The sequence below is a fragment of the Coenobita brevimanus genome, chromosome 98 (genome assembly GCF_032717465.1).
Source record: "Coenobita brevimanus isolate Jiangsu-jjx chromosome 98, ASM3271746v2, whole genome shotgun sequence".
Taxonomy (NCBI): domain Eukaryota; kingdom Metazoa; phylum Arthropoda; class Malacostraca; order Decapoda; family Coenobitidae; genus Coenobita; species Coenobita brevimanus.
Window position 1 is genome coordinate 21,530,353 of NC_137051.1, and position 14,551 is coordinate 21,544,903.

Here is a 14,551-nt window from a genome sequence, read left to right on the forward strand (position 1 = left end):
ATCTTTATTTTGTTTTGTTGATATGGAAAAGGCCTTTGACAGAGTCCCTAGAGAGGTGGTGAAGTGGGCAATGAGAAAGCTTGGCTTGGAGGAGTGGCTGGTTATGGCTATGTATGTGGATGCTCACACCCAGGTGAGAGTGAATGGAGATTTGAGTGATGAGTTTTCCATGAATGTTGGTGTGCATCAGGGGTCAGTCTTGAGTCCCATGTTGTTTATCATGGTACCTGAAGCCCTTTCACGTGATTTTAGAAATGGACTCCCGTGGGAGTTGTTGTATGCTGATGATTTGGTGTTGATTGTAGAGAACAAAAGGGAGGCAGAGGAAAGGTTTAGGAAGTGGAGAGATGGTATGGGGCACAAGGGTTTAAGGGTAAACGCAGATAAAACAAAAGTGATGATATCTAGGGTTGGTGGTGGTACTGTCAAAGACGAGGGAGAGTGGCCATGTGCAGTTTGCCACGAGGACGTGGGAAGTAATTCCATCTTGTGCGGTGTGTGTGATAAATGGGTGCTTAAATGATATAGTGGTATCAGAGGTAGACTGCGAGATAATGCTGATTTTATGTGTACGGTGTGTCGGGGTGAGCAGGTGGAGATTGTCAGCCATGAAAGGATTGAACTTGCTGGTGAATCTCCTGAGTGTGTGGAAGAGTTTTGTTATTTGGGAGACGTGTGCTGGAGGTGGGGCGGTGGGGCTAAAGCTAGCTCTGTGGCTAGGGTGAGAAGTGGTTGGAAGAAGTTCAGGGAGCTCTTGCCTCTCCTGACATTGAGAGGACTCTCCCTACATGCTAAGGGGTCTTTGTATGCAGCATGTGTTAGGAGTGTAATGCTGTATGGTAGCGAGACCTGGGTAGTGAAGGAGGAAGATATTCGCCGGCTCAGACGTACAGAAATGACAATGATTAGGTGGATGTGCAGTGCGTCCCTGTGTCCAAGGCCTGGAGGGGCTGGGTTTACAATGGAAGAGTTGAGAGGTAGGATGGGACTGGAGTGTATTGGTGTTGTGATTAGGAGAGGTAGATTGCGATGGTTTGGACATGTGGAGAGGATGGGGGATGATAATTGGGTGAGGAGGGTGAGAAGTGTTAATATTGGGGGTGGGGTTATGAGAGGTAGACCGAGAAAGACATGGGACGAGGTCATTAAGTGTGACCTCAGGGTTAAGGGACTGAACAGGGAGGCTGCAATGGATTGTGCAGCGTGGAGAGCTGCCATTAGGTGACCAAGGCCGACACATGCAAGCTTGTTGAGACCTTTAAAAACGAAACGAAACGATATACAGTATTCAGTAATCCCTCCAAGATCTGATGTAATTGAGCCAAAGGCATGTCTGAGACTTGGGTTTGTCCAGGGCTTGGGAAAATGCCCCCTGGACAGGTACTTATGGACCCTAACCCATCCTGTTTTTGAAAAGCACCTAAGTAACTCCCTACCGGCCATGCACAGCACCTATTTATGACCCTATTCACACAAATAAGGGACAGAAAGCTTGAAATAAATGAAAAGGAACCAGAGAATGAGGAATTAGAAGTGAGTATGGAAAATAGTAGTGTACAGGGTACTTACAACACGTCCATGGCCATCACGAAGATTAACCCGCCTCCTCTAAGGCTCTGACAGTGGTGAAAATACATACAGTGAAGCACATACAGTAATCCATTGTTGTTGTACACTTAGTTCTTTGCACCATGAATTATAATTCTTTAACACTGCATTTTCTGTTCTTACTTGCGCCACGCCATTTGCAACACGCCAGTTTGCACTCTGCACTTAATCCTTTTCACTCTGAATTCTAATTTCTTAACACAGCGCAACTGTGTAAATTCCTATGTGGTCTAGTGGTGAGGTATTGCTGTTTATTCACTGTTTATTCACAAAAATGAGCATGTGGTGCTGCCACTGAAATGAGCGTCTAGTCACGACGGTAGTTAGGTGGGAACTGGGAAGGGGATGATGCAGGGGGGCGCCCTACTACGTTCAAAACCAAAGCTGTTCGGTGCCGCGTGCCCAGTTCAAAGTACGGTTGAAAACGGATAATGTCGGGGACTTGGGGTGTCCGGGACTTGGGCGTCCGGGCCTTGCAGGGATTACTGTATACAGTATATATACAGGCATACTAGTTCAACGATGTAACTGGTTAGGTAAAACCCCATCGTTAGGCGGGGCATTGTATATCAGGGTATTTTTAACATACATTTCAATGTGGACTGTTTTCCAGCCTTGGGTTGCCTCCCAAACAAAGTCCAAAACCCATCCAGATGAGCCCAAAAACAGGTTTAAAGGCTATCTAAATGGCCTAACAGCTGTCAAGGAAGCTAATCTAAACATAACACCCATAAATAACTCACTAAAACCAACAAATAAAGCCTGAAAATCATAAAGAATAGGTCAGAAAATATCAAGCACCTTTCATCACTTCTTGTAAGTCCATGTCCGGTCCTGGTCATTATCCTTGCTATCCTCGCTGAGGCTAGGGGACATGTGGTGCTCCCTAATACTCAATCCTCCTCCTCAAAGCCCTCAAACCCCATCTCCAGGGGAGGGTCAGAGGGGGGGGGGGAATCCTGGCGAGATGGGGTGGTCATAGCGGGAGACTGATGCACTTCCTCTGGGGGTGGCAATGGAGTACAATGCGATGACTCTGGCGGTGGCAATGGGGTGTGATGCACTTGCTCAGGCGGTGGCAATGGGGTGTGATGCACTTGCTCAGGCAGTGGCAATGGGGTGTGATGCAATGGCTCAGGTGGTCGTGATGGGGTGCGATGCAATGGCTCAGGCGATGACGATGAGGTGCGATGCGTTGGCTCTGTGGGAGGTGATGGAGTGTGATGCGATGACAGAGATGGTGAGGGAGACAGCTGCGATGACTGGTGAGGTGGCAAGGGAGACCCTTGCAATGAATGATGAGGTAGCGATAGAGTCATTTGCAGTGGCACACATCGTGGTGAGGGAGACAGAAACAGTGGCCGAGGTGGTGTGGGAGATGGAGGTCGGGACAAGGAAGGCAGCAGTGGAGTGGCGGAGTACCTTAACGGAGACACAGGTGACACGGGAGACGGGGATTGGCTGGAGGTTAGGTCCAGCACTACAGGCCGAGCACGCCCTCGGTAGGGGGAGAACGTGGGTTTTTCTCTGCTGGCTGAATGTTTGGGAGATGCTCTGCTGGTTGAAGGCTGGGGAGATACTCTGCTGGTTGAAGGCTGGGGAGATGCACTGCTCGTCAAGGGCTGGGGAGATCCTGTGGAACTTGCTGGTGTGGTGGGGGTCTGCTTAAAGAAGACTGTGATCGTAGCCTGCCTGGCCACCCTCTTCTTCTCCAGTGTTGTCCTGTACACGTTCATCCCCTCCTTGAGCTGATTAGCTGCATCCCTGCTTCGTCCTGGGAGGTGGTCGTGTGTCCGCATAAGATCAGTCATCTCGTCCAGCTTTGTTAGCATCTCCTTTTGGATTTTTATATTCAGAGCTCGCACTTCAGGGACGACCTCTTCCTCCTCTGCCTCCTGGTGTGCCTGCTGGATCTCCATATTGAAGAGCTCCTCGTTGCTGAGCTCCTCCCTGTGGCTCTCAAGAACCTCCTCCACGTCATGCTCGTCGACCACCCCAAAGCCCGTCTTGTGCAACAGTTCCACCATGTCCTACTCACACGCAGCACAGGTGGAGTTTGCATGCCCTTGGGGAAGCCAGTGAAAGAGTGGACGCACTCTGCCCGCAGCTTCCACCACACACTGTTCATGGTCATCTGGCTAGCCTCATTCCATGCTGCAGAGATATTCTCTAAGGCGTGGTGTATGTTTGTCACGGGGTTTTTGATGATTATGCAATATTAAAGAAAATATTCGATAATACTTAAGAGCAGGGACAATGAATTGTCTTGTGAAAATCAAGCAATGATTACTTTATTCCGGCTTACTTCGCCGATTCTCTAAGGACGAGAATTTATAAACTTTCTCAACAGTACACAGCATAGACTAATTCCTCACAATTGCTGTTTGTTAGTACTGTTAGCCTCTGGAGAAAGTGACTTCACCCCTGACAATCAATAACTAATGCTATTAATGATAACAGGTTCTTGCTGATGCATTAACTCCTGGTTGCACAACAGATTTTAAGCTTAATACAAAAGGACTAGCCTAAGTACCAGTTATGAATAGCAAAGCATTTATGGAAACTAGGAGCTGGAAAATAAAACACGAATTTACATTACATTAAGGTCAAGAAAAAGAACTGTTAATTTATTGATTACAATAAAATAAATTAACGTTACATGAGTCTCAAGATGAATTCAAATAAGGAGATCGCACTCACTCAAACACTCAAAAGCTAACTCTTAAACCTAGGAAAATGAAAAGAAAATACTGGTCAGAAAAGTGGACAAAGCGGATGACTGGGCGACGTTGAGGAAGGACGCTGCACACGCTAAGTCTCTCGCCAATCACGCTAGGTGGAAATTTAGAAACTGAACAACGGCGGCACTGCTACACACTGGGCCCAACCTGCTTTCACGGCGCTCAAATCCTGACTGATTTCAAATCGTGAGAAAGAGGCGAGTGTCAAGCTGCATTGCTAACGGCTAGAATGAGTGATACACGCCCATAATAAACCGCTCAGCGGAAGTGCTAATGTCTCGCACAAAGACGATCACTTATGACACAGTGAAAAATTGTTCTGAAAACACTCCCTACCGAGTGAATATGTGGCAGTTGACTGAGCGATAAATACTGGGATTCCACTAGAATTTGCGGTTTCCTACCAAAGTTGATGTCACGAGTTTATTCAAATACAAAATCGCTCCAACTCGTGACATTACGCCCCATGAAAATCAAATTTTTTTTCTTCAGAAAAAAAAATTTCAATATATCCATCCATCCATCCATTGCCAGACGCCATGTATCCCAAATAGGGTGGCCAAGGGCTTAGAGTTAATTGTTTTACAGGGAGGGGCACTAATCCTCCACCAACCCCACTTGACGTAGGGATGCCAACAGCATCTGGTGTTCCCAGGCGGTCACCCATCCAAGTACTAACCAGACCCAACGTTGCTTAACTTCGCTGATCGGATGGGAAGCGGTGTACTCAACGTGGCAAGGCCGTTGGCACGTGGCAAGGCCGTTGGCAATTTCAATATACATACATATAAATCCTAACTCAGTCACACAAGATTCACACTGTGGTGTGTGTGTGCTATCCAGCTACAGGAGAAAGTCACAGTCGCCAGTGAGTGAAAAAACCTCGTATTTACGTTAATAGAAGCAAGCTTGAGGGAAAAACTCCGTGATGACGGTGAAAAATCCTGTACTCAGGTCAAACTGAGCGAAAAGTTCGCTACATTTACATTAACAACTAATTGTTATGTAACGTGATGTATGTAATACACGGTGTAGGTGTGACAGTTGTGGTGTAATTGTACCTATGTGTAAAATTACATAATGCAAATCAATAGTAAATAATGATGACGAGGCAGAAGAGAAGAGGTGGCAGCATGCATCAGGGACGATCAGCTGTTCTGCACGGCAATGCTGCACCCGCCAGCTGCACCTGCGAAAAAAATAAAGGTGGAGCATCAAAAGTGACATTTCTCTCTCTCTGCCTAGCAATCAGTACTTATGTTACAAAAAGTACACTATTTACATTATTAACCAGGAAACATAGTCAAGGCGTTTCTGCAGGACATCAAACGCTGACCCAGTTTACTGGTTAAACCCTAAACTTAATTAGCGAAAAGACTGGGCGTTTGTGCAGGACATCAAATGCTGGAATTCGCTAAATTAACCAGGGAACGTGGTCATGAGCGAAAAGATTGGGCGTCTGTGCAGGACATCAAACGCTGCGATTCGCTAATGGAACCTGGTTTACTGGTTAAACCCTATACCTAATTAGCGAAAAGACTGGACATTTGTGCAGGACATCAAATGCTGCAATTCGCTAAATTAACCAGGGAACGTGGTCATGAGCGAAAAGACTGGGCGTCTGTGCAGGACATCAAACGCTGCGATTCGCTAATGGAACCCAGTTTACTGGTTAACTAACTCTACGCTTACGATTAATGACAGGAAGCTGAGAATCACTACGCAATCTCGGGCAGGTCACGTTTTAACACCCACCGTGGGTGTGAACACTCATGTGGATATTGTGCATTCTCCGGGAATCCTCAGAGAGGCCCACAGCTCGAGACGTTCCACAAGGTAATTCATACACAGCCTTGGACTGTCTCTGCAGGGTTCTCAAACTTTCCCCTTAACTTACGGTACATATGTATGTACAGGCCCTGGACATACTGTGTCCTGTGGGGCCAATGGGTGAGACGTCAGGTCCGCACCCACATTATAACTGCCCTGTCTCTCAACTTACTCAGAGATTACGGGTGTGGTTTCAAACGGCACAGGAAGGACATGTCCCTGATTAGTGATACGTGGACACACATTGCAGGAATGCACAAAACTATGTATGTCTCGTCCCATCCCTGGCCAGAAAAAGTTTGCTCGGATACGGCCCTGGGACTTCCTTTTGCCCATGTGACCTCCTGAGGCTGAACAATGACCCCATTCTAACACTGCTAAGAGGTACTTAGCGGGAACGACAAACTGCAGTCAAATCTTGCCCTGGGGTGTTCTTGACTCACGGTACAGCCGTCCTTGTTTGCGAAGGAACTTGGCTTGACCTCCCCGTGAATACTTTATCACTCTACCCTTTTGTTTCTTCCGGACGGCAGCAAGTGTCGGGTCAGAATGTTGTTCTTGAACAACAACTTGGCTACACATCAGATCTTGCGGCGATTCAGTGGTCACAGGGAGGACACAGTCTGGGGCCTCGGCCATGGCTCGTGTTACTGTAGCTGAAGTCTGAGTAGCGTCATCTTCGGTGCAACTATACTTGGCACCGGGAATATTGCCTATGATAAGGTCAAATAAAAGTTCTGGCATGACGACTGCAAGTGTCGTACCAGTGTAAAATGGAGATGCCACCTGGATACGTGCCTCAGGGAACAATCTTACTGATCCATCAATAAGGTTAGCTTGGATCTGTCGACCTGTGTACTCCTCAGGCCGAACTAGACTCTGCCTGACAGAGCAACCTGAGGAGCCATTGTCTCTCAGGACCTTCACAGGAATGGCTCCCACAAATCCTGGCTGAACAAGGAAGGTACTGTCACCTGTGAGAGGGCCTGTGGAGGAAGCAGCCAGCCACTGATTAGGCTGCTGAATAAATGATGCAGCAAACATGGTGCCCTGAGAATTACATACTTGAGGGGTCGTACTCACTGCCTGGGGAGATGGAGCACTGGCCATCTGTGGAGGGGGGTTCACTGTCGCTGTGGGACTAGAGAACTGTGGGGGAGTACCCATACTGGTAGGGACGTGACCACCGTGCTGCTGCTGAGGAATGAAGGCTGCGTTCGCGTTCTGCCTCCTATTCACTTGAGCTGGTGCTGAAAAGGACAGTCCCGACAGTCGGTTGCGTGGCTGATACTGCTGCTGGTTAGGGTACCTGTTGAACCTCTTCCATTCAGGCTTCTGAGTGTTTTGCTCCTGGTCCTTCTTCTGCGGTTTTGGACCTTGGCCATTATTCTGAGAACGGCCTTGTTGCTGGGGTTCAGTCTGAGACGGTTTCCCAGATTTATCAGGTTTCCTGTTCCAGTTATGCTGCTTGCGAGTTTGATACCCGTATGCAGTGAAGAATGCGTCAGCCTTCTTCACCATTTGGCTGGCATCTCTTACCTGGCAGATCTTAAGCTGAGCCATAAGTTCAGTAGGCCACGACTTTTCTAGCTGCGTGCGCAGCATAAGGTCAGGTATCCCCTCACACGTGGAAGGAGTTTCATCTTTCTCCACCCACTCATCTAAGTAAGCAGTAAGTCGGTCAAGAAACTGCACGGTAGTCTCTTTTTCCTGTAATCGCGCCCTCATGAACTGACTCTTGGCGTCGTCAACTGTGAGACCGTACACTTTGACGAATGAGGCCTTCATCATCTCATACGTGAGATTATCTCCACGAATTCTGTGGAGAATATCGAGGGCAGGGTCCTCAAACAGGCTAAGAAACTGAAGCCGCTTAGCTGTATCATCCAGCTGGTACAGTTGAGCCATGTCTTCAAAACGAGCTATGTATGGCTCGATTTGCTCGCCTTCCTTGTATGGGGGAAGCTTGATGTGTGGGGTCGCCATAACATGTGCAGGGACAGCGCTCGTGGAGCTTGGGCCAGCTGCACCAGATGTGTCTGAAGCCAAGGAATCTCGCGTGAGCTTCAGCACTTCAAGTTCATGTTTTTTGCGTGCTTCTTGCTCGGCACGTTCGTGTTCTCGTTCTCTCTCTCGTTCCTCACGCTGTTCTTGCTCATGTTTAACTCGAGAACTCGAGTTTGCGCTGTTTTCGCTCATGTTCGCGCTCCTTTTCGCGTTCCTCATGCTGAATTTGACGCTCTTCACAGGCATTCTCGCATTGCTGTTTGTAATTAAACCGTGAGAGGACAGAGTCCTTAATTTTCTCCGGATCCGTAAGCCCCGTATCTTTAGCTTCCTGTACATAGACGCTGGTGGACATGATGCTGACTCAGTCTAAGTAAACTAGCGACTCAGTACTGACTGCAATTTTTTCAGAGAAAGATGTCAATAATCAAGAATAAAGAATATGGGCATAGGTTAGTGGTGACCAGTTTTATCTAATTAAACTGGTAAAGAATGAAAATTAAACAAACATCTGACTGTGAAAACTATTATGTAAATTAATAAAAATGAATTAATAATCACCAGTAAGATAGTGCCTGTAGACTTTAATGAGAAATACCTAAGTATGAGTGAGTGAGTATTATCTCGTGAACAGCTTTAGAGCTAGGAGTTAATATCCTGGAATGAGGTTGCTAATTGTCACTTTTTTTTTTATGATTATGCAATATTAAAGAAAATATTCGATAATACTTAAGAGCAGGGACAATGAATTGTCTTGTGAAAATCAAGCAATGATTACTTTATTCCGGCTTACTTCGCCGATTCTCTAAGGACGAGAATTTATAAACTTTCTCAACAGTACACAGCATAGACTAATTCCTCACAATTGCTGTTTGTTAGTACTGTTAGCCTCTGGAGAAAGTGACTTCACCCCTGACAATCAATAACTAATGCTATTAATGATAACAGGTTCTTGCTGATGCATTAACTCCTGGTTGCACAACAGATTTTAAAGCTTAATACAAAAGGACTAGCCTAAGTACCAGTTATGAATAGCAAAGCATTTATGGAAACTAGGAGCTGGAAAATAAAACACGAATTTACATTACATTAAGGTCAAGAAAAAGAACTGTTAATTTATTGATTACAGTAAAATAAATTAACGTTACATGAGTCTCAAGATGAATTCAAATAAGGAGATCGCACTCACTCAAACACTCAAAAGCTAACTCTTAAACCTAGGAAAATGAAAAGAAAATACTGGTCAGAAAAGTGGACAAAGCGGATGACTGGGCGACATTGAGGAAGGACGCTGCACACGCTAAGTCTCTCGCCAATCACGCTAGGTGGAAATTTAGAAACTGAACAACGGCGGCACTGCTGCACACTGGGCCCAACCTGCTTTCACGGCGCTCAAATCCTGACTGATTTCAAATCGTGAGAAAGAGGCGAGTGTTAAGCCGCATTGCTAACGGCTAGAATGAGTGATACACGCCCATAATAAATCGCTCAGCGGAAGTGTTAATGTCTCGCACAAAGACGATCACTTATGACACTGTGAAAAATTGTTCTGAAAACACTCCCAACCGGGTGAATACGTGGCAGCTGACTGAGCGATAAATACACTACTGGGATTCCACTAGAATTCGCAGTTTCCCACCAAAGTTGATGTCATGAGTTTATTCAAATACAAAATTGCTCTGACTCGTGACAATGTTGTTGCCCTTCCAAAACTGCTGCACTGTTGTCCTGACATCGCTGTCACAGGCCCTTACCAATTGCTGCATAGTGCAGTGGAGGTAATAAGCTTTAAAGGCGGCAATCACCCATTGGTCCATTGGTTGCAACAAAGATGTGGTGTTGGGGGGCAGGAACACCACATCAGTACTGCTGGCCCATTCCTTCATCGCAGGAGGGTGGCTAGATGCGTTGTCCGCCACCACAAAAAATCTGTTCACCAAATTCTCCCGCAAGACATACCTCTTCAGCACACGAGAGAGGTACGAGTGGAAGTATAACGAACAGATATCAGAAGTCAGCCAGGCCTTCTTGTTCAACTTCCAGATAACCCTAAGGTTCTCTTTAACATACCCCACCAGAGCCCTGGGGTTCTCAGAGTGGTAGACAAGGAGCAGCTTCAACTTGAGGTAGCCCTTGACGTTGCCCCCCAGCAGCAGTGTCAGCCAGTCCTTCGAGGCCTTGAATCCTGGCATAGACCTTTCCTCCATTGCAAGATATGTGTTGGAGGACATTCTCTTTGAGAAGAGCCCAGTCTTATCAAAATTCAAGATTGCTTCACATTGTAGCCACCCTCTTAGATGATGTCTTTCAGTTCCTTAGGAAACGCTGCCGCCGCCACCCTATATGCACTCGTTGCCTCACCGTACATCTTCATGTGGTGGAGGTTTGCTCACCTCTTGAACTGGTCATACCACCCATGGCTCGCCTTAAAGGTCTCGCTTTCATCCAGATGACGCCTAACTTTTATTTCGTCCCATAGCGAGAGAGCCTTAGTGCATATAATTGCCTGGCTCATGCATGCCTTGTGTTGGTTCTGATCCTCCACCCACATGCGGAGCATCTGCTCCAGTTCCTCCATCGCAGGCTCTCGGTAGCGGGTGATACGGGAGGCTGATAAGGTTGCGACCTCCCCAGCGGCAGCCTTAATGGCCTCCTCCTTCTTGATGATGGTGGAGACAGTCAACTGGGCCAGGTGGAGAGCCGATGTGATAGCATACACACCTTTGCCTTTGTCATGGCACTTAAGAATTTCTAATTTCACCTCCAGTGACACAGTCTTACGCACACACTTCACAGGAACATCACCAGCACCTCCATTAGCAGTCCGCTTACCACCATGACTAGGGCCTCCACTAGCACCACCACTAGCACTACCACATGCAGCAACCGTAACAGACATTATCACACTTATTTGGGCCAAAATCACACAATATCGCACTCCTCACACGATCAGTATCACTGCTCTTTTCACGGCACTGCTCTGCCCATGGCACTGCTGAAATGCAGTTACAATGCACTACGATAGCAGCTTGTGTAACGTTGGTGGTGCAACATGATGTGTGGTGGGTGAGTGTAAGGGAGATCCTCACTCTGAGATGGCTGGTGCGAGAAGAGCGATATGGGTGAGTGCGGGGTGAGTGATTGCTGTAGGGCCTGGCAAGCGTTTCTGTGCATCTTGGGATGCGGGCGGACTCAGCTAGCCACAGAAGCTTGCAAGCTTCAAAATTCCGGCCTGTCATCAGCCCATGCACCATTGGAGGGCCCATCTTTAAACTGTGGCTCTGCCATCGGGTATTGGGGCATGGTTGTATTTGTACCCCCATCGCTAAGCCTGGGTATCGCTTCAAGGGGTATCGTATATTGGGGCATTACTATATAGATATATACAGTATACCTATCTATCTATCTGTCTATTGCCAGACGCCTTAATCCCTGACATGGGGTGGACACAAACAAATCGCCTCCAAGTCACCCAGTTCCCTGCCATATATATATATATATATATATATATATATATATATATATATATATACAGTATATATATACATACAGCTACCGCAAATTGACGTAGGACTTCCCCACACAAGGTATTAAAAAATGAAGAAATCATAGTATATCACAATGTTTATTCATGAAATACCATTCATTAATATGAAATCATGTTTCCCTTGCTTTTCAGGACCAGTTGGATGCGTTTTGGCGAGGAATCACTTAGATCTCTAAAGTAATCTAAGGACATTTCTTTGCACCAAACATTTGTTGGTTCAGTCTTAAGGTTGTCCAGATTGGGTGTCTTCAACTCTGCCATGATTTTCTTCATCTTTGCCCAGCAGTTTTCTATCGGATTTAGATCTGGACTGTTGCCAGGCCAGTCGAGGACCTCAGTCCAATTATCCTGAATCCATTTTGTCACGTTTCTTTACTTGTGACATGGAGCTGAATCATGCATGAAAAAGTCACACCCATGAATAGCAAAAAAGTTTAACCCGCGGCGTCCCGTCGACGTACTTCCACGTCCTCACGTTATGTCACAGCTAATCCCGTCGACGTACTTCAACGTCCTGCAATTGCAAGGTTCATAATTTCCACAATTTTCAAAATTCGCGCGAGATTTTCGATTCGCCCACGTACCCAAGCCTCCCCTACCTGCCGCCAGGCGGGCAGCGTCCTAGACCCCGCGTGACCCGCGCTCGCCCTTGTCTTGGTCACTCACCTGCTAGCAGTGACCCAGGTCAGACATGGCGCGGAAAGGTCTCTCAGACGAGGAAATAGCATCCGCCCTGGAAGCCTTCACTGGAGATAGTGACTCTCCACTCGACGATGATGTGGTAGATCGCGATTACGTCCAGCCAGAGGAAGAAATAAGTAGCAGTGATGAGGAGGTCCCTTCGCCCCGAAAAACGCGGTATGTGACATACCGTAAGGCAAGGGAAGGCCAGCCTGCTCCCCAACCACGTGCACAGCTATCTCTCCATCCCGAATCTGATGAGGACGAGGATGAGGACGATGAGGATGACGGAGGCTTAGGACGTGATATCGCCGCGTGGTTGGGAAAAGAGAAAATATCACCACGAGGATCAGAAGGTGGGGCGAGACGACATATAAGGTATGGTGAAAGTACTTTGTCTGGGGAAGTGGCAAGTGGTGTGGTGGGATTGCTGGGAGAAAGGGAAAGTGTTGTGGCGGCAGCGCGGGGTGAAAGTGAGAGTGGTGTGGGGGTGAAGGGGCAAGTGGTGTGAGGGAAGCAGCACGAGCACGTGGTGCACGTAGGCCTAGGGGAGAGGAGGTGGAGTCACTCCCCAGCACTTCTTTCGCCCCTGAATATTCCCAAACTTCCTCCCCACAGCCCCAGGATGTGGGGAAAGGAAAGAAAGGGAAGGGAAAGGGTAAAGGAAAAGGGAGAGGGAAGAGAAGTGCAAGTGATGAGAGGCGCCGCTCTCCACCTCCCCAACCTCCCCCACCACCCTCACCTCCCCACCCTGACGAAGGGGACGATGGTGACGTGGCTGGAGACGGTGGTGTCACGTGGAACTGGGAAGATGGGAGTAATTTTACTCCCATCATTCACCCTTTCACTGAGGAGTGGCGGTCAGGTTGCACGGCTCCAGGTGTAAATGCAGGTTCGTCAAGGGTGGATTTTTTCAACTTGTTCTTTGGTGAGGCGTTTGTGGGGCGCATAGTTGAACAAACTAATATTTTTTCACAATCACAGCACCGTGAAAGTGAACGTTTGGGAACCACGAGCAGGCATTCCCAACAGTATGACTATCCCGTGACAATTTCAGAGATGTTCCTATTTTTGGCCCTGGTTATCTTGATGGGTGTGGTAAGGAAAAACCAAATTCCTGCCTACTGGACAACTGACCTAATCATCCTCACACTTTCTTTGGAAAGGTGATGAGTCGTAACCGATTTCAGTATATTCTCGGCCGCCTCCACTTTTTTGATGCAGAAGATCCAGCCAATGCAAATAACACCGATAAAATGAGGAGAATTAGGCTGGTATTTGATCATTTACGGCAAATGTTCCACTCCTCATTTTATCCCTACAGAGACCTCGTCATAGACGAGAGTCTTGTGTTGTGGAGAGGCAATATTTCCTTTAGGCAGTACATACCCAGCAAGAGACACCGTTTCGGGTTCAAGATCTTTGTTATGTGTGACTGTAAGACTGGTTATGTGCAAGACATAGTCTTGTACACGGGCGCACAGACAGATATAACAGAAGATCAGAGTATAGGACTCTCTGGGGCCGTGGTGAAGACAATGATAGAAGAGTACCTTCATCGTGGTCATGTGTTGTACCTGGACAACTGGTACACTAGCCCTCTTCTCGCTAGGTTCCTCCACCAACACGACACCGGAGTCTGTGGTACAGTCAAGAGAAACCGTCGCCATATGGTCAAGATAGGGAGGAAACTTGACAAGAACGAGGTGGTTTTCTTCCAGGCCAATAACATCCTTGCAACCCTGTGGAACCACAACAGGGAAGTTTGCCTCGTATCAACTGTTCACAGCCCCCTGATGCACTGCACAGACTCCGTGGATCACCGTAGCGAGAGGAGGCGCAACGTATGGAAACCCGAGTCTGTACTTGCCTATAATCTGAACATGAGGCAAGTTGATCAGTCAGACTCGATGATTTCAAGTGTTGACTGTGCCAGGACCACGATGAAGTGGTACAAGAAACTCTTTCTCCACTTGCTCGACATCACGGTCCTAAACGCCCACTACCTGCACGCAATGACCACCGGAGTATCCGAGACCTTTGAGGGGTTTGTGAGGGAGCTGGCATGTGAAATAATCGCCAAGCATGCCCAGGACAGACCCACACACCGCACCCGCACCCCCATGGCAGCTCAGAC

The 14,551-nt window shown here is 47.5% G+C and overlaps 1 non-coding gene across 1 annotated transcript; it reads right to left on the minus strand.

Moving 5' to 3' along the window:
- Nucleotides 1–4,979: 4,979 nt before the first annotated feature.
- LOC145414304 (5S ribosomal RNA) lies at nt 4,980–5,098 on the minus strand. The gene has a single exon (XR_013899842.1). It is a non-coding gene; the product is annotated as a 5S ribosomal RNA (ribosomal RNA).
- Between the last annotated feature and the right edge of the window lie 9,453 nt (nt 5,099–14,551).